Below are 22,028 nucleotides of genomic sequence, written 5' to 3'. Positions count from 1 at the left end.
ATGTCAACGGTGGTGGGCCCTTCTGATGGTAAAGACTTTGGCTTCGGTACTAAAATGGCTTAAAATACGCCAAAGTGGATGAAAAGCGTTTACTCGTTCAAATTGGGCGAGTAATCCGGAAATTGAACGTATAACACAACTGTAAAATATAAAGAAGAGATGAGGGTTGGGATTGGAAAAGTCCTGCCGACGATAAGCTATAATACCGTCGAATTGACAACAACTGAAATATACACTCACAACCGCGTATTTATATATATAGTAAAGTATATATGCATATACTATTTAGTAGTTATCTGAAGCATGTTGGTAAGTACACTCACACACATTGGCAATAGGCATCGAACCAACGGACGAGATGGACAAACAGGGCTGGTTTGACATGCGTCTGCGCAATAACAGCAGCATTTCTCCATTTCTACAACTTTTTTGTTTTAGCAATTTTCCAATTTAAATTTTGGAATTAAATTTTCTCCAAACCTTTATTCATTTTTTAATATTCTAGCGAATCTTTTATCGTACTCACCCAATTTTAACGTAGGAATTCGCTCCACAGTCTCGTTTTATGTTTGATATTTAGTTCTGCTTCTTGTCATATTTTAAGAGATAAATTTAGTTATGATTCTTTTTTAACACATAATTAAAAATTGTTGATAAAACATTCTTATTTGTTTTTATTTGTTAGCAAAGACTCGTTTTGCAGACGACGTGCCTGCATTTTGCACTGTCATTCGATGGACCCTAGTAAGAAGTCACCCTTTTACTCAGCAAATTGTTGTTGGCAACGGCAGCCAGCATCAACATCCAACCCTGGCGGAGGACACTTTTATTATATCCGCAATCATTTGCGGCGGCAATGCGCAGAAAAGCACTTCGTTACAAACACCAACTCTCGCATAACATTTTACTTCGGAGTTCAATATTCAACTGAAATGTCGCATCGAGCCGATGTTCACCACATGGCCTGGCTACGGAATCTGCTAGGTGGAGAACGACAACAGAGAGAATGTAAAGCAACGACTATCAAAACAACTGGTAGATACGAATAAAATTGTTAGTCCGAAGAAAAATACTCGCTATAACAAAAACAAAAGTAGCAGCAACGGAAAAGGCAAATCAATGGCAGCTGCACTCAGCAAATACATAGTTAACAGCAAAGCAAGGCTTTGTAGTAACAGCGAACTGCGACTCACTCACACGAATTGCTTTGGCTAGAGAAGGCATGATGAAATCAGTGAAAACAATCGAGCCTAGCTACCTACCACTACTATATAAATGTGCCAAGAATGTTAGAATACAAGATTGCGCCACGCCAGGCCCATGACGTCAGTACCGAAAATAATCTAATAAAAAGAAGAAGGCAATAAGTGAAAGTAAATGGAAAGTCGAAAACAATAGAATACAAGGGAAACAAATTAGCATTTGTGTGCATTTAACACATGGCACCTCAATTTTATTTATTATATTATTTTCACAAACAACAGAAGTGTGTGTATTTTCTATGGTGACGCGACTTAAAACTCAAATTCGCCAAGAACAAAGTAGTCGTTTGCGGATGACGCCACCAATTTATTCTCTCTATTACTTAGATTTACTAGACATGGTAACTAGGATGATGAAAGTCTGTTCTACATTCCAAATTAAATTATCAGGAAGCTGTCAAAGGTGCTGAATTTTATTGTAAACAATATAAAAATGCATATTTACAATACATTTAGACTATATATTTAATTAAAAATATCTAATAAGTGATACGTTTTTCCGGCAATGGATATTTCCGTATGTTTATATGTTTGTAGGTATTTAGTTACCAAGTCAGCATTTTTATCTAAGTCTAATGCGAGGACGTACAGATTCGCCAACTCAAATTTAGCCCAGAATCAACTTTTCGTCACGTTTCGCCGTCTATATAGACTATTTTATGTAAGCAATAGATACTAAAATTTTTTCATAGATGTAATTTTTACCGAAAAAAATTAGTTCTTATACTTTCTTCTGTAATGAATTTATGTCGACTTAGTGTGAGCATGCCTGGAAGGCTTTTGAGTTTGTTTAGGTCTACTGTATATTGCGTATTTATGCGAGGGTTGCTATTTATATTGCTGACCTTTGTTTTGTGCTATTATTTAAATAGCGGGATAAAAATCTTGAAATAGCGAGAGTATTCCATTTTTATTTTACTTTATTTAAACACCAAACTGTACTTGTCTATCTGTTATTACGGCAGCTCCTTCTTAAACTTATGAATCTTCTAAACGCCGGATAGACGAGTACGCCATACTAGTCTATTTCTTCGCGACTGATATTTCTGCTCTAACAATGGAAAAATGAACCTTGGGGGAATAAAACGGTTTTATGGTTTTTCAAAATATCTCACGGTATGTGACATAACAATCTTACTCAATCATTTCGGGCACATCATCGATATTTTCTGGCATAACAACTGACGCTGATTTTGGACGACCTTCCCGAAACTCGTCGGTGAGCGAACAGCGTCAATGAGAAAATTCATTATACCAGTTTTCAACGATGCTTGCTCGTTGTATATTGATTTTAGTTCATCGGTGTATTTTTGTCTTGTTAATCGCGGTCTGAATTTTTTTAAATTAATCAGACAAAAATGTTCTCAGCTTAATTCCACTCATTTTATTTTTGCCGAGTGGAATTTTAAAGCCACTGTAAGCGACACTAATATGGCTCACACGCTAAAACGTTTTGAGTGCATTTAAGGTAAAATATGTCAAACATGTCAATGGAAAACTTAAATAGCGCCTGGCAACATTAGAAGTGCCCAATACTGGAAATATAAATAGTAACCCTCGTATTCCACTTTGGTACCTACTCATACTTGTAATCTGATTTGATTAATATTTTGGAAAATAATTGCGGGAAAAATTTGCTACAAATGGGCCCGGTGCGCCCCTCTTTTCTCTGTTCCTTCCCTTTCAAATCAGTTGCATGTGATTGGTTTGGAAAAAAACCTATTAAATATGTAAATAAACACAGATGCAATGAATTGAGCACCAATTATACTTGTATATAAGCCATCGACAAACAATCGCCAATTATCTGGTTAGCTCTTGTCATTGAGCCAAAGACCCTGCAGAGCTGCAAAGTTTTATTCAACGACGATTCGATCACAACCCGTTGAAACGTAATTTCAAATTAGTTTTGTTCGATATTCCATTTGTAAGATCTCCATTTGTTTTCTTGTCAGATCCAAATCGTATCGTTCCAATAGACATAAGTTTTACATTACTTCTCATTCTCATCTGATTAGTAATCCAATACCAAGATACATTCTTGGCTTCAACGCAATTAACACATTGCCATACTATATGCGACCACGGGTTTTATAGTGCAGCCATCTCTGTTTGGCAGAAGTAGAAATTCTCTGCCTATAATTTGATCAAACCATTGGCATTAAAAATAGCAAATGCTGATTTTCACATTTTCAGATTTCTATTGATCCAAATTTGTGAACGTTTTGGTAATTTTCTTGTTTTTGTTCTTTCCACACACAACACACCATTTATTTTTTAAAATCAATCACGCAGCTCACAATTTCAAGTTGAAAAAAATTAAATTACGAATTTTAAAGAGTTAAGGATTGACATTTCGCAGTTGAAGAAAAATAAATGTAGAAACCACTTCTAGCTTGTTGTATGCGACTTGGTTTCTTTTAAGAATACTCGAAAGTTGAAGATTTAAAGGTAGTAGAAAAATTTGACACACTATTTCGAGAATTCCTTTACCAGCCCTACAATTCCCAAGATAATTTATCTACATACAAATTTATAATAAATGAACTCTGGCATACGTAACAATGACACAAAAAATGTTCCAGAAATTGTTTGCCCTATATTTTATAAGTGAAACCTTGATGAAATTTTATTAGAAACAAATGTCTTAAATTCTTCAAAGCCACCAATAACATAATTTATAAATTAAAAATATCAGTAAATATAACGATAAATCTATTTTATATATGTTCCACCTATCTCTCGTTATGAAGATGAGTTGAATGCTAACCCCAAATCATTTGGAATAACATGCGGTCGGAGAAAGTGTGCTCTAATATCCCAATTTCTATGAGATGTAAAAAGAAATGTTCCACTAGTATAGTATAAAAGACTCAATAATTTTTTTTGCGGATTACTTTAAATCCAATTTTGTTACTGAATCTCTAAACATTGGCATGCAAACTTTTGCATCCGTATCATTTCGGAGTGGTGTCAGTGCCCCAATTAAATACCATTAATGGTATCTCCTCCCTAGAATAATCACTAAAAAGTGACCTTCTCATCTTTTTTCTTAAAATACATATTTATTTGCTAACTTTCATTAGTAATCTTTCCCTGTCTTCTTGAAATTTCATTAATTAATTGAAGGTTACATCACTTAATGCGATATTTTTATCTGAAAATATAAATGGCTTTCGAAATTGCAGGCTACCTTGTAATTACTTTTTCAATATTTTTTGAAAGGTGGTTAAAGACATTTGCAATAAAATAAACAATTCATACATATAAACATGATTTTGTTTTTGCACGTTCTACAGTAACCAATTTGGCAATATATTCGAAGCATTGCTTCTCGACATTTAATATACACAAATAATTAAATTCATCTATAATAATCTATATATCTACATATCTACATTTATAACATCACTATATATATGTATTAGTATGTATTGTATGTATATGTATTATTAGTAACATTTTTTTAAATTTTGATGATTAACGATGAAAGCTCAAATTTTTTTATATGGAGAAAATGCAGAAGATTGCCAACAAAATACGATTGTCAAAAATCAACGTTATTTCTAAAAATCAAAAAGTGTGAAATTTTTACGAAAATTTATAAAAACAAATTTTTTTAATTTGCACAAAGGTTGAAACTTGGATTTATGTGTAAGTTGTTTTTTGTAGGAGAATGAAATATATTTTTCCGAGAAAATTTTTAATATTAAATAAGAAATGGCAAAACCTTTCAATGAGTTCCTGTACTGTAGTTAATCAGAAACCTGATTCGAGACCCCGGGCATGATATCAAATGATAGAAAACGTCTTTTCTAACACGACCTTTCATAGGCAATGCCAAGCCCCCGATTGTATTTCTACCAGAAAACTGTCCTCATAAGAACTAATTTATCGTTAGCAGGTGCCATAAAACTGTAGTTCCCCTCATTTGTAGAAAAACATCAAAACACACACCACACAGGGTGAGCGCCAATTATATTTCATACATATTTACACATAAATAGTGTACATTTTTGATATTTTAATTTGTAAGTCTAATAATTTTATATTGAATACTTTATCAAACGTAAGTTAGCGTCGACAAATTTTTTACTCTGCATATTAATATTTTTTTGTGATGATTGCCATATCCTAACGAAATTTTCGCTCATCTCTTGTCTTTTGGAAATTTACGCGTGCTCTTAACAGAAGTCTTTTAACAGGGTTCTATGTACATATGTACATATATATGTGCAGTGAAAATCCCTCATCCAATTACTTCTTGTGAGCGATTCGACTCTCTATAAAGTTGACTCTTCGGTCTGCCGCTGGTGCTAAAAGCAATTCGTAAGAAGTCTACTCACATATCTGAGCGCATTTTAAAAGTAGTTCGTGAGTATATTTAAATGTTTGTGTGCTGCTGTAGTACTTTTGTATTGTATCAAACAACAAGGACTTCCAGGCTGCGTGCTGAGTAGGTACTAAGTATGCGCATTTCTCATTGCGTTGGTGAGAACAAAATGGGGCGGAGGAATGCTTTCGTGTAAAGTCAATGAATCTCTATTTAGTATTTCACTTTGATCGTATTCTATCACAATTGTTCTTGTTGAGGCTTGCCTTTGTATTAGTGTGTAGACATGTTTAACAATGAAAATCAAAGTGGCATAATTTAAGGCCTCATTAATAAGACCGTTTAAGAGTTGTTCCTGTTTACTGCCGCTTTTTTTTCCTTTTGTTTACTTACACACTTGTTTACTTCATGAGGAGATATTATGGTTGTTGTTGTAGTTTCGGTAGATGTCCTCATTAAATCACAATTTGTTGCACTGATAACTGCACTTAAGCACAAGGAAGAAATGATGCTGCCAACTTCTTTCCTTACCAATAGAAAACAAATCTTCATGAATTGCGACATCAAAAGGAACATAGACAAAAAGCTGTCTATGATTTCCTCAATATCATAAAGGTCATCACGGTCGTTTCTTCAGCCTCCTTATCCAAGCGTAATAAATTTGAATTTAACTTTAATTTAATTTAATTCGGGCGCTTCATTCTAATTAAACAATTTTTTAACTGAGTACAATTTCATGTCATAGATGCAGGGTACTATTCAACTATTGGAAAGTAACCAACAAAAAATGTTACAGTTTTTAGGTTTAAAACGTTTCGGCACGCGGATTTAGAAATTAATTCTGGCGACAAGAAATATTCCCTCCCCTTCATGCGATATCCAATATTTATGTGGGTATAAAGAATTCTTAATAAATAATATTATAATTCATTGTATTATTATTAATAAACATATCTGCATACATAATGTGGAGTAATATATTTTTGGTTAATATTTATATTTTTGGTTAATATTTATATTTTTGGCTTTGGGCACTTTGAAACCATCGGACAGTTGAACATATTTTTTTATAAATATAATCAGAGCGTTTTGATGTGTGAACCTTATTAATGTTGTTTACAGTGACTATAGTATTTAAAAATTTATATCAACAAAAAATGAAGTTAAACGGCGAACATTGTCGAGCCATTATTTTCCACAATTTTCGACATGCATTGCATCCGTGGTTGAACTAAAATTATTACACGACGAATAAGCCCCATCTTTTAGTACCTTAAAACAACTAGTACAATGAATTTTCTCTTGGTCGCTGTAAATGATTGAGTAAGATAGTCATATTACATACGGCGAGATTGAGGCTTCATTGGGCATTAGTACGAGGAGCATCAAAAATCTTTGGCATGATCACCTTGACAAAGTGAAAAAGTGATCGAGATAAAGAGTTCCGAAAATTAATTCAAACGAATGCAGTTGACTTACACCTACATGTTGCTTTTTTAAATGTATACTTCTGGCATGTATCATGAACTCTCTCTTGAAATAAACAATTATCAGCTTCAAGAACGATAAGTTACAAGATGGGATTGTCCGGCACAATATTTTTGGACATGGCGTAACAGTTGGTCTAACAAGTGTGAAAACGGCGTAGCACGATAAATTCGCTCATTAATTCCTTGCTTAAGCAATAATAAAATTAAAACAAATGCCCATTTATTACGTCAGCTAAAAAGATGATGCTCTCAAATTAACTGAGAGCAGGATAGATTGAGTGCCCTTTAATGGTAAAGTATGGGATTTTTTCGAGCTTAAAATTAATTATAATACTAAACAGAAATATTGTTGGAATGCATTTCTTTTACTCAAAAGCATTTCGCCACCAACTTTTTTCTCAAATACAATTACAAATTAGTTGATTACGTGATCTTTAGTAATTGGTTCGGATGTATTCATCTCGTATCCGCGCCGACACTCCTTCGCAGAGAGCGTAACGCATTAGGGCGTCAGCGTATTTCTCACTGGTACACGTTTCCATGTTGACAAGCTGAATACATTTCACGGGCCAAGTCACATAATCAAAAGAAGAAACAGGCAGGGTGTAGCAGACTAAAGAAAAAAGGGCTACATATTAAAAAACAGGAGGCATATACATACACATACTACTGTGGGCAAAAAGTAAGGTGAATTTCTTTGTAAAATGAAAAATCTTTACTTATTCTTGTAAAGCAATTTCATCCCCTTCAAAATAATCCCCTCTCGATGAAATACACTTATGCCAACGATTTCTCCAATCCCCGAAACATGCCAAATAGTCCATTTCCGGTATAGCCATCAGCATCTTCTTCGATTCAGCTTTTGTCTCCTCAATCGACTCGAAACGCGTTCCCCGGAGTGGTCTCTTGAGTTTTGGGAATAACCAGCAGTCACACGGAGCCAAATCAGGCGAATACGGTGGTTGCGGAACGATATGCGTGGAATTTTTGGCGAAATGGTCACGAAGAACGAGTGCAGTGTGAGACGGTGCATTATCGTGATGCAAAAACCAAGATTTGTTGGCCCATAACTCTGGTCTTTTTAGACGAATTGCTTCACGTAAACGACGCATAACGCTCAAATAATATTCCTTATTAACAGTTTGGCCAGGTGGAAGGAATTCATAGTGCACCACACCACGAAAATCGAAAAAAAACTGTCATCATGACCTTTATTTTTGAACGACTTTGACGTGCTCTTTTCGGTCTGGCCTCGCCTTTAGCACGATATTCGCTTGATTGGTCGGTTGTTTCAGGGCCATAAGCATATATCCAAGCCTCATCTCCCGTAATGATGCATTTGAGCTTGTCCTGATAGTCTGAAAGCATTGTTTCACACACATCAACGCGACGACTTTTTTCCAAGAAATTGAGAGTTTTCGGTACCAAACGAGATTTGACTTTTCGTAGGCACAAATGGTCTTTCAAAATGGTTTTCACAGATCCTTCTGATATTCCGATCATATCAGTAAGATCTTTAACAGTCAACCGACGATTTTTGAGCACTAACTCCTTCACTTTATTGACGTGTTGGTCATCTGTTGACGTCGATGGTCGTCCGGAGCGCTCCAAGTCATCAACACGTTCTCGACCCTCTTTGAAGTCTTTGTACCACTTATAAACATTTTTCTGCAACATGTTCGAATCACCAAATGCCTTCTGCAACATGCTAAACGTTTCCGCAGCCGAAATTTCATTCCGCAAACAAAATTTGATGGCACTTCTCTGCTCAATCAAATCAGACATTGTGAAAATCGAAAAATGCACTCTTGGTCGTTTGGTAAACACAAGCGTAAATATATTACTGTTAATGACATTCACATGAAAGTTGGCCCAGATGTTATTAAGAGCGCTGCCAACTCATAAAAAAATAACTAGAGCGAAATTTTAATCCCGCGAAGTTTGACAAATAAATTCACCTTACTCTTTGCCCACAGTAGTATATCGTACCTTCATGGATAGGCGAAAGGTAATATTAATTGTTTAAATAAATTACAGAATAGTTTCTATACAATTTTTTTTAAAGATATGAAGTAAGAAACTTAGTGGAAAACCGTAAATTCAAAGCTTTTCCAAGCAACTATTGTTAACTGCCCAGGAGCAGTGCCTTTAGCTAATATAAAAGAATAGGGCCCTTGAACTAACATGTAAATGAAAGTAGAAGTACAAGAAAAAAAATTTTTTTAAATAACCTTTAAAATGAAATATCTCGAAAACAGTTTATTTTTGGACATTATACATTTTACTATATTAAATAAATCAGAAATGACCTCCACAATAATGTCCTTTCCCAGTAACTCCGTATACATAAGGGGGCGTCCATAAATTACGTGAGGTGTTTTTTTCAATTTTCTGTACCTCCCTCCTCCCCTGATGAGATGTCGTGAGATTTTATTCAACCCCCTCCCCATCCCCCAATCTCACGTGAAATTTTTCAAAATGTGGGTTTCTTATGTAAACGCGTTAGATTGTTATTGTAAAAAGAAAAAAAAATTGCTTCGTGCTTTTATTTACGACTAGTTAAGACTAGTAATCAATATTGCTGAGAGTTATAAGTGTAATAAAAATTTAACAATACTCGTAGAAGAATTAAATCGTAACTACTGCGATTAAAAAAATAATATCTACTCTATTTCAGTCCATGGAGAATCATGCGCAGTTTCAAGAGAGACTATTGGGACCAACATGTCCATATGATTTTCAGTAAAATCATCTGCTCCTTCAACTTCGTTCTGATCTATCCACTTTAAGCCGTTGACGCTTGCGCACAGTAACTCATTAGCTCGTCTTTCGACAATCCGTGAGGGTCGCACTTTGCGGTACATACGCGCTTGCTTAGCTGGTGCAATGTGAGCTGCTCGCCTGTGCTCTGCAGCTCTTGTGATAGATGCGAAGTAAATACCGCATTACTGCAGCATATTTTCTCTAAATCATCACGTATACTTGGGCAATAGAGATCATAAGGTGTGCTGATAAAGGCATTCAGCGGTTGAATCGGTAGACGTATTAGAAATGAAGCAAATGACTTTCCGTCATGTTCTCTAAAGTCCGGAATTATCAAACGTCAATCAACCTAAGTGATGGGGTGTGGAGGTGGCAGAAAACGGTCGTGAAGAATCATATGCAGATCACTCCGGCGTGGGCTGCAGCAGTTCTAATCATCGCATTTCACAACCTAAAAAAAATTAAAAACAATTTCCCTTTGTAACTCTTAATAAAAATTTGTTGACATTCGCGCTCGTTAAAAAACAAAAAAATAAAATAGGCACGCATAAAAATGTGATATGAATCAACTGCAATGTACCTGGAGTAAATATTGGCTCTCTCTAAAAAAAAGAAGGTTGGAACCTGTCCGTGTGTCGCTGCCACTCAGCTCGTACGCTCTTGTTCATCGAGTCGCACGGTCGGCAGATAGTGGCGCGAAAACAAACGACGGGCTACACTGTACCATAAATTCAGATTAAATTGAGCTATTTGGTATAAAACAAATATGGTGCTTTGACAGCAGTAATGTATAATGTCGAAGTATGAATGAAATTATTTTCTTTCGAACGAATTAGTGAATGATCTTAATCATACTACGATTACGCTTAAGAATAAATCTTAAGCATGCACAATCTGTATAATGGACCAAAATAGTATAATTTTTTTTTGTCTCAATCAGAAAAAAAATTGCGTGATATTTGCCGAGACCGCCCCCTCTCTCCAACGTAAGATTAGATGAGATTTGACTCGACCCCCTCCCCCCTTAAATATCTCACGTAATTTATGGACGCCCCCTAACTGTTCCATAAAATAAATGAACGTCAAATTTATTGTAACAAAAAAACTTTAACATCAAATCCGGCTATAATACCACCCATATAGGTGCTAAATTTGGAGCTAAAAAATATACATACATGAATGTAATTATAAGAATATAAAGATAAATAAAATAAATATTGCAAGCAGACTCGTGAGATAGACAACCTATTTTACTTAATGGTAAAAAAAATATTCCAGAGACTCAGTTTGAACATTTTATTAACACAAATGATCAAAGTGTATAAATTTAATGATTTCACAAATCTTACACGAATCGCTTACGCCCATGTATAAAGAACATATATATGTGCATGTGCATGCATGCAACTTAACCTCAATTTAATAATGAACCTAAATAAATAAATTTCGTAACGAGCGTTAATTTTAATGGCACATGGATTTACATTATAATTTCACTTTATCACTGGATCTCTTCGGTGCAGTTGCAGAAAGAAGACTCGTGAATGGAGAAAAGACATCTCATTTCGAAATCAAGTCAATTTCGCAGTCACGTTAATAGTTTTTTGAACAAAAAACCGAAAAATTATACGCGAAAATTCGTACTAATTTTTATAGAAAAAACGTATAGGAAAATCATGTAAAAATATGCGGCAGATTTTTAATAAATAAAACTAAGCCTAAATAAAAAGTTGTTTTGATACCAACACCTAGTAAAACATTTGTTGTAGTAGTATAGAATGGTCACAGATAATAATAATACATAGGCTGAGAAGTTCCGTGCCTAACAAAGAAAAAAAATATTTTTGTTCAAAATTAGCTTTATTCATCAACGTAATTTCCATCACGAACAAGGCAATCATTCTAGCGCCGCTCTAACATTTCAACACCACTTTTGTAGAACGATTTATATTTTGCCTCAAAATAGGCATCAGTTTACGCTCTTCATTCGAGCGAATTCGAAATCTTTCCAGCGAGCATTTTTCTTAGGTCTGCGAACAGCCTGTAGTCCCTGGGATCCAAATCTAACGAATACGGTGGATGTGGGAGTAATTCATGTAGTTTTGCCATTGATTTGATTTACTTACTTGTGACTGACTTGTTTTTGGTCAACAGTGAGCAAACGCGGCACCCACGTTGAACAGAGCTTTCTCATAGTCAAATGCTCATGCAATATAAAGCAAAAACGTTCTTTTGATATTTTTACGATATCAGCTAACTCACGCAACGTCACTTTTCGACCATTCAAAACGATTTTGCGGACTTTTTTGATGTTTTCTTGTGTTACCGCCTCATTTGGACGTCTACTGCGTTGTGCATCATCGGTGTCTCTACGACCATGTTTGAAGTCAGCAAACCATCGTTTTATTGTTGTTTCTGATAGAGCGGAGTCCCCATAATACTTTTCCAGTCATTACTTTGCTTGACCGGTATTTTTTCTCAACAAGAACCAATGTAAAATTAAAACACGAAATTCTTTTGGATCCATTGTTTTGAAAATAACAATAACTCACGGACTAATGAATGGAATATTATAAAATTTTAGCAGTTGTCTTTTTAAGGTTAGTACTAACTGAAAAAGAGGTGAATGCAATAGAAATAGTGCCATCTATGTGTTAAGCCCGGGATTTATGTTGTTTTAAAATAAAGCATGTAAGAATTTAGATTCTTTCAAGTTTTACCATTTTAATTCAAAATACGGTTCTTAAAAATTATATGTGAAAAGTGTCATCAATTAAATGCCCACCATAAGCACGTCTACAGGTAAAATACCCCAAACAGTCGATTCATGTATGCCAAACTGTTGAAAACGTCGAGTTATCGATGTTGAAGGTTGTTCAGCAACGCTCTGCGCTTCAGTAGCAATATTCTCAACAGAACGTCCAGCTTTTGGTCTGCAAGTCCTTTTTCTATCCTTGGAAGAACCAGTTTCTTGAAATTTTTTCACAAACCTTTGAATTGTCCACTTATTCCGACGGTTATTTCCACCAAAAAATCAGGAATTGCGCGATAAGTTGTTCTTAAAGATCGACCATTTTCGTAATAAGTTTCAATAATTTTAATGCATTGTTCTAACGTGTAATCGTAATATACAATGGATTTGACTGAATATCTAACAGTAGGTATCCCAGACAAAAGTGTTAAAACTGTTACTTCTGCCATTTTCGAAAACTTGATTTTACGGCTTACAGAATTTAGATGTGATTTCTTTAGACCCAACGAGGTTTTGAATTTAATTGCACATAACATCGAAATCGAAGAAACACTGTTGTGATTTTTGAATGGACCCATAGAGTTTTTATCAATTACCTAAATAAAATATTTTCCGACTGGGATGTCTATTTGCGCACTCGTTCGTTGCCCATGGGTTCACATAACGGTAAGAATATAAAGGAATCGAGCTAGATATAGACGTAAAGGATGGTCCATATAGTAATTTCTTTTTTGTATATTATTCGTTTATTCGAAAGACACAACATTCCCTTTACTTATGGAACTCGATTTCATCCATGTTCATAGTTTCCAAGAACTTGGTGATGGTTTCTAGCTCTATCTCTTTTGGCTACCAAAAGCCTCGTGAATATATTGTTCGCAAAATATCAGGCCTTCACGGAACCCCACGACAACTACGGCAGTTTTGATTTTTGGAGCAATCCCCAATCCCCAATCCAATATCCCCAACGTTGCTGAAGTGTGAAAGAAAGATCTGTCACTGTCAAAATATCAAAATAAAAGATGATTCGAGACAAGGAAGGGGAGTTCTGAGAGTTTTGTCTGCCTACCGCACAGTATCAGGGCCAGCTGTTCAAGTGGTAACTGGTTCAATAGATAGATTTACTAGACTGAAAGAAATGTTGATCGCTACATGATTCATTGCGAATGTGATAGACAGATGAGGACATTGTACAGATCAACAAGTAAAAACACTCTCAGCTGGTTGTCAAAATTGGCCACAGCTGAGATCACCTGATTCCAAAACGCTCTTCACATGGCTGCATAAAAAATCATGAAATTTCATATAAAATCATCCTAGAAAAATTCAATATTTCCCAATTATTATAGCTAAGAAATATATTAAAAATATTTGTTATTGTAAATTTTCCCAGTCAAAAATAATATTATTATTAAATATTTTTTTTTTTTTGATATTCTATTCTTTCTAAGTTACCAGAAAAATTCAAATTTGGCCTATCGACCCCGCCAACACAACAAAAAGACCAAAAACTCACACCATCGCACGCTTGACTGCATGTCAAACTCACACCTTGGGTACCTGTCAAAAAATAGGAAGAATAAGAGTATTTTTAATTGCAGTTTTCAGATCTTGCAAATTCGAAGAATTCGAATCGAGATAGAATTTGAATTTGTAATAATTTTTTTTTTTACTTTTTTAGGCTGAGGCGTGGCTAGATTGATCTGATTGATATAATACAAGATTGCGTCATCCCTAGGGCCGTAACGGCAGTATTGCAGAAAGTAAAAAAAAAACGAAGACTAAGAGTAAGCAAAAGTAGAAGAAAGTCAAAAAGGATGGAATAAATAGTGCACTCATACATTTGCACACAAATGTTTGTTTATTTTCTGTACTGACGTCACTCAATTGTCAAATTCGCCAAGAACACAGTAGCTATTTTCGGAGGTTTTCCATTATCTGCCGAGGAGCGTAATTTGCAACTGAAAATTTGGTTACTTATTCCAAAGCTTGTTAATTTTTCTTGCTCTTCCGTATGCTGCTCGAACTCACCCATAACGGTTGAAACTTGCGCAACGCTAGCCCACTGACTATTTTTCGTTTATTATGCAAGAGCTTTTGGCGAAAAATGCATCCCAACATTGCTATACTCACCATTTTACTCCGATATCACCCCATGAAGACACATTTCAAGGGATATGGAGGTATACAGGAGGCTAAATAAGCTTTAACGGCGGAGCTAAAGGGGTTAACTTCAAAGTATTACCGAGGTTGCTACCAATCGAAGAATCAAGATTGGAATCATTGTGTAGAATTACAATAGATAGATAATATCATGTTGCATGTAATCTAATTTTCTTGTACCTTATTGATAAATTTCCGAAACTTAAATGGCACACTAACTAGTGTGCGGTTGAACACCACTTCTTCTCTTCTAAATTGGCGCGATAACCGCTTACGCGATTTTGGCCGAGATTAACAAAGCGCGCCAGTCGTTTCTTTCTCGTGTTAACCGGCGCCAATTGGACACACCAAGTGAAGCCAAGTCCTTCTCCACCTGACCTGACCGGAGCGTTTGTATCCATTCGGACGACATGACCCAGCCAACGAAGCCGCTGGATCTTTATTCGCTGCGCTCTGTCTATGTCGTCGTAAAGCTCATACAGCTCATCGTTCCATCGTCTGCGATATTCGCCGTTGCCAACGTGCAAAGGTCCAAAAATCTTACACAGAATCTTTCTCTCGAACACTCCAAGCGCTCTTCATCGGATGTTGTCATCGTCCAAGCTTCTGCGCCATACGTAAGGACGAGCATGATGAGAGTCTTGTAGAGTGTTAGTTTTGTTCGTCGAGAGAGGACTTTACTGCTCAGTTGCCTACTTAGTCCAAAGTAGCACTTGTTGGCATGAGAGATTCTACGTTGGATTTCAAGGCTGACATTGTTATCGGTGTTAATGCTGGTTCCTAAATCGAACACCACTGACCTAACATATTTCTCGAACGTGGGGCTAATTAATTAAAAGTGAATTTTTGCTTACTGTCACCATCGACGTCGAAGCATTTGTTTATGAATATTGTCAGCCCATCTTTATTTCAAACGTTGTACATACCATCTTGATCAAAAAATTCCCGGAATATATTCAGAAAATTCAAAATACAAGTTCAACTTAAACTGCAACGCACTTATGCCAGCGTTTAATCCAGCTATCTAAACATTTCTGGAACTATGTATATTGTAATTTGAATTGTTTTTGATTTTTCCGTTACTTCCTTTTGGCTGTTAAAACGCGTTCCCCGTAGTGGTTTTTTGACTTGATCAAACAGAAAAAAATCGCATACCATTCTTGGTTGAAAGTTCTTATTCTTGGTTGAAACTTCACGGATAATGATGGCACTGAGCGACGGTGCGTTATCATGGTGCAAAATCCATGAGTTGTTTTCCCACAAATCCCTAAAAAAAATCTTTCAAATAATTTTCTTATTAAGTGTCAAAAAATCGTGGTGTACAATACCGTTGTAATTCATAAAAACTTTTCTTTTTTGACTGAAAACGAAGTAGTTTTGTTTTGGTCTTGGTTGAAGTGGAGCTCTCTTCTCACTCACCTGATGTCTGGATTGCGTGTCATACTCATAAACCCACGTCTCGTCCCCAGTAATGATGCGTTTAACGAATGTTGGATCGGATTCAGCCTTAAAAACCATGTCGTTGGTGATATCAACGCGGTTCCTTTTTTTGATAAAATTCAGTCCCTTTGGGACCAACATTTCAGCAACACGGTGCAAGCTCAAATCATTTACTACAATGTTCTGAACGGATCCATAAGTAATGTCCAAGTCCTCTGCCAGCTCTCTGATGGTTAATTTGCGATTATTGATCAACTTTTCTTTCACTTAATGATTATTGATGTTTTCATTTTCAATGTCGACGGACTGTCACTACGTTTATTATCCTTGCGGACTCACGATCTCTTCTGAAGCATTCATCCCACTTGTAAACGGCTGTTTTCTTTAGAATATAATTGAAATCTATATTTACAAACGTAAAAAATCGAGAACACGTGATTTACTCAAGACAGCGTAAATTTTAGAAATGTTAAGAAATGCTGACAAAATGGAAGGAATGTTAATCACTGATGTGGCAAACTAACAAAGAAACAAAATTCATTGTTGAACGTCACCTGGTGGTTGTTCCGGGAACCTTTTAATCAAGATGATATGTACTACTGTGGGCAAAAAGTAAGGTGCATTTATTTGTCAAAGCTCGCGGGATTAAAATTTCGCTCTAGTTTTTTTTCATGAGTTGGCAGCACTGTTAATAACATCTGGGCCATAATGTGAATGTCATTATCAGTAATATATTTACGCTTGTGTTTACCAAAATACCAAGAGTGCACTTTTCGATTTTTACAATGTCTGATTTGATTGAGCAGAGAAGTGCCATTAAATTTTGTTTGTGGAATGAAATTTCGGCTGCGGAAACGTTTAGCATGTTGCAGATGGCATTTGGTGATTCGACCATGTCGCAGAAAAATGTTTATAAGTGGTACAAAGACTTCAAAGAGGGTCGAGAACGTGTTGATGACTTGGAGCGCTCCGGAGGACTATCGACGTCAACAGATGACCAACACGTCAATAAAGTGAAGGAGTTGGTGATCAAAAATCGTCGGTTGACTCTTAAAGACCTTACTGATATGATCGGAATATCAGAAGGATCTGTGAAAACCATTTTGAAAGACCATTTGGGCCTACGAAAAGTCAAATCTCGTTTGGTACCGAAAACTCTCAATTTCTTGGAAAAAAGTCGTCGCGTTGATGTGTGTGAAACAATGCTTTCAGACTATCAGGACAAGCTCAAATGCATCATTACGGGAGATGAGACTTGAATTTATACTTACGACACTGAAACAACCGACCAATCAAGCGAATATCGTGCTAAAGGCGAGGCCAGACCGAAAAGAGCACGTCAAAGTCGTTCAAAAATAAAGGTCATGATGACAGTTTTTATCGATTTTCGTGGTGTGGTGCACTATGAATTCCTTCCACCTGGCCAAACTGTTAATAAGGAATATTATTTGAGCGTTATGCTTCGTTTACGTGAAGTAATTCGTCTAAAAAGACCAGAATTATGGGCCAACAAATCTTGGTTTTTGCATCACGATAATGCACCATCTCACACTGCACTCGTTCTCCGTGACCATTTCGCCAAAAATTCCACGCATATCGTTCCGCAACCACCGTATTCGCCTAATTTGGTTCCGTGTGACTTCTGGCTCTTCCCAACTTTAGTAAATAAGTAAATAAATATTAATCGATGATTTTTTGGTCCTTTAAGTGCGGAAATTCCGAGGCATTTTACTTCTCGATAACCCTTAAGCAGAGGATGCTCTATGAATGGTGCCACCAATTGGAATAAAGTTATAATAGTTGTGCTAATCTAAATCATGTTTCGAATTCTGCCTACCAATCTGTAGTTTAATTGTTTCTTGATTCTCATAAAAATATCAATAATTCCGGTCACGAACATCGTGACGAGGGGTATATTAGGACATACATTTTTTATTAAGTGAATTAAATTTTCTGGTAAGTTTAACTACAAATATGTTTAAAATACCAAAACTTATCTGCATTAATGGCTCCACATTGTTCGCTGTTGCTTTGTAAGTCTGTTACAAACTCTTTTAAGACAACTTTGTGATCCGCATTCAAAAGTGAATTCAAGTAAACAGCGAAATGACTGAGTATTGTACTGCTCACCTAAGTGGAAACGTAAATACTTAGAAGGTGCTAATTTACTGAAGGTTTAATTAGACGTCCAAGATCGCACTCATCCAAAGGAAATAGTGCGAGTATATTCATAGCAGTTGACTTGCTTACACAAACATCGACAAAATTTTGTATCCAACCGAAAAATATGCATGGGCTTATATTTGGATGTACATACTTACGTATGTGCGCATGTACATATCTCATATAAGTGTTTTTGTGTGTACAACACATTCACATTGTGTTAATACGAGTCTAATACGAGAGTTTGTTTGCCTATTAAATGGGTATTAAATGGATCATTTAGTAAACGCATATCAAAAATATATAGAAAAGTAAAGTAAGTTTTTGCAAAACAAACTTAATTCGATCGAAAATGGTTTCTTGACCTAATTTATTTTTTTAAAATTTGGAAGGTATTAACTGCCTGGGCTACGAGCACAATAAAGTTAGAAAAATTATGCTATCAGGTGGCGTACTGAGTTTATTTAACCACCCCCGTCGGTTTGTCTGCCTGCGAAAAGTTTACCAACAAGGCGGCGATAAAGTCAAGATACCAGGACGTTCAATAATGTGTGTGACTGACACATAGATGGCGGCACTAGTACTAAATCAATATTTTTTTCGAAAGTTGGCAACCATTTAAGGCTTACTGTCAAAATCATATGTTAATCCGACCATTTGTTTACAAGTTACAGTGCTTTAAGTGACGCTACTTTTGAGTTTAAAAAAAAAATGAATTCAAAGCAATTCCGTGGGCTGATTTAGGTATCATTGTTTTTCAATGAAAAAAATACAGTTTAATACCAGGAATGGCTTGAAAAACATTATTCGGACTCTGCTCCATCAAAAAGAAGCATTTGTTATTGGTATACCGAATTCAAACGTGGTCGTACAGACACAGATGATATTTCATCTACTGGAAGGCCAAATGACCCTGTTATTCCGGAAAACGTTGAAAAAACACTGAAAATCATTATGTCCGACCATAAAGTGAAAGTGAGGGAGATTGCTGACATTCTGGAGATATCAGCAGGCAGTGTACACACCATAATACACGAACATTTGGGTATGAAAAAGGTGTTTTCCAAATGGGTGCCGCGTTTGCTCACACCAGAGCAAAAACAACAACGAAGCGATGATTCAAAGAGCTGTTTGGACATGTATACGCGCAATAAGTCGGAGTCTTTGCGTCGGTACATCACTATGGATGAAACATGGATCCACCATTTCACTCCAGAGTCAAATCGGCAGTCTGGTGAGTGGCATGCAGCCGGTGAAAGCCGCCCAAAGCGACCAAAGTTGCAGCAGTCGGCTGGCAAGATTATGGCGCCTGTATTTTGGGATGCGCATGGAATAATATTCATCGACTATCTCCAGAAGGGGCAGAGCATCAACAGCGACTGTTATATAGCGTTATTGAAGCGTTTGAAAGACGAAATCGCAAAGAAATGGCCTCATATGGCGAAGAAAAAAGTGTTGTTCCACCAAGACAATGCACCGTATCACAAATCAATGAAAACGATGGCAAAATTGAACGAATTGGGCTTCGAATTGCTTCTCCATCAACCGTATTCTCCAGATTTAGCCCCCAGCGACTACTGGCTCTTCGCAGACCTCAAAAAGATGCTCCGTGTTGGAGATTTGGCTCAAATGATGAAGTAATCGCCGAAACTGAGGCAAAGAAAAATCGTTTTACAAAGGCGGTATCGAAAGATTGGAAAAGCGTTGGAATGATTGTATCTCCCTAAAAGGGGACTATGTTGATGAATAAAAACGAATTTTGGCAAAAAACTGTGTTTTAATTAATTAGTCACACACATTATTGAACGAAGTTATTTGGAACTACAGTTGAATCTCAGTTATCCGTGACTCCATTAACCGGGAGCATCTATGTATTAATAGGGATGCTCAATGACTTAATTTTTACCTCCGTTAGAAATGATTAACTTCTACTTATTTCATTTTTGTGAAATAGGTAGCAAGTAGCGTATCAAATTTCAGGTCTTTCATACAAATACGGGCAAAATCCAAAGGTACGCGTAAGTCATTTAGTCAAATTTACTCAACAAGAAATTACTATAAAACCTAAAAAAACAGACTGTTTTAAAAGACTTATTAGGCCGAGGATGGCCTGTTATATATTTTGCGCCCAATAATGAAAGCATAGTAAAATAATAATGCAATTGGCACTACTGCTTTTCAAGATATTCTCCTTGGAAGTCAATACACTTCTGCATTCGCTTGAACCAACTTTCAAAGCAATTTTGCGCGTTGAAAGGCGTTGACCTCGCATTTTATTTTTGATGTTCGGGAACAAAAAGAAATTATTAAGACTTAGAAATTTCAAGCACTGTACGGCGGACTACCTATTAATTCAAACTTTTAAGTGCTCAAAAACTCTCTTGTGTGCGGCGATATGTGAGAGCTCGCATTTTCTTGGCAAAGCTTCTGGCAAACAAGTGGTTGTGTAACACTCAGAATTGACTGTTTTAAGTTTTTCTTGTGGTACAGTTGCGATATGATCAGATTTTCTGCGAATAACTTTTGTTGGATTAAGCTCATCATCGAACACCCTTACTGTCGATTGCTCTTTTAATTTCGACCCATTTGCACAGATCAAATATGCGTCACCGGCTACGATGCCCTAGACGTTCTTTTTCTCATTTAAAATTCTTAAATTTACTCAGCAATGATCGACGGCCATGTTGGAGATCGTTGTTTTAGCGTTTCACAGTGGCTAACTGTGGTGCTTCAACGCCAAAGTCGGAGTAAGTTAATCAGTGTCCCGATAATCGATGTCAAAAATTTTAATAAATCATCGCATGAAAATTTTCATGAGTTAATTCTATTTTTATGGCAAGGTGAAGTTTTCAACTCACAGAAAAAAGAACAAATTAAGCTCATGAGTGAGAACATATAGGTATGTAATATAACTTTATGCTAAAAATACTAAACTTTTCAATAAAAATATCGAATTACAGCTCATCACACATGGTACGGCAAAGGTACGCAATATAAAAGGCCACCCTCATACATGTTGATTCAGAATATCATGTTCGCATTAAAATTAAATAAAAGTACTAATATTGTAAACAAATGAATATATAAACAATTAAATGTTTATTGTATAAACTCGAATAATTTCTATTGGACTTTCAAACAAAATTTGTGAATGATTCATAGTTTAAATATTGTAATAGGTCTATTTATAAGTTCGTGCGGTTTTACAACAGATGGCGTAACTTGATTATTATTCCATCGATCCACATTTCCAAACATTCATTGGAGAGCTACTGTCGTAAGGCACAAACGTCAGTATAAGTTTTTTATTTGAAGCGTAAACAACAATATTTTTACCACACTTGAAAATGTCGAATTTCGTGCCAAATAATGTGTTTTTGCGGGGAATTCTTCTTCATTATTTTAATATGAAGAAAAAAGCAGCCGAAAGTCATCGTATCTTGGTGGAAGTTTATGGTGAGCATGCTCTATCTGAGCGAACGTGCCAGAAGTGGTTTGCACGCTTTAAAAGTGGTGATTTTGGCTTGGAAGACGAAGAACGCGAGGGTGCGCCGCCAAAGTTCATGGATACCGAATTGGAGGAATTGCTCGATCAAGATCCGGCTCAAACGCAAGAAGAGGTTGCAAAAACTTTGGGAGTTGATCAATCAACCATTTCCAAA

This window comes from Anastrepha ludens, chromosome 2 (genome assembly GCF_028408465.1).
Source record: "Anastrepha ludens isolate Willacy chromosome 2, idAnaLude1.1, whole genome shotgun sequence".
NCBI classification, from domain to species: domain Eukaryota; kingdom Metazoa; phylum Arthropoda; class Insecta; order Diptera; family Tephritidae; genus Anastrepha; species Anastrepha ludens.
This window is presented reverse-complemented; position numbering follows the sequence as displayed.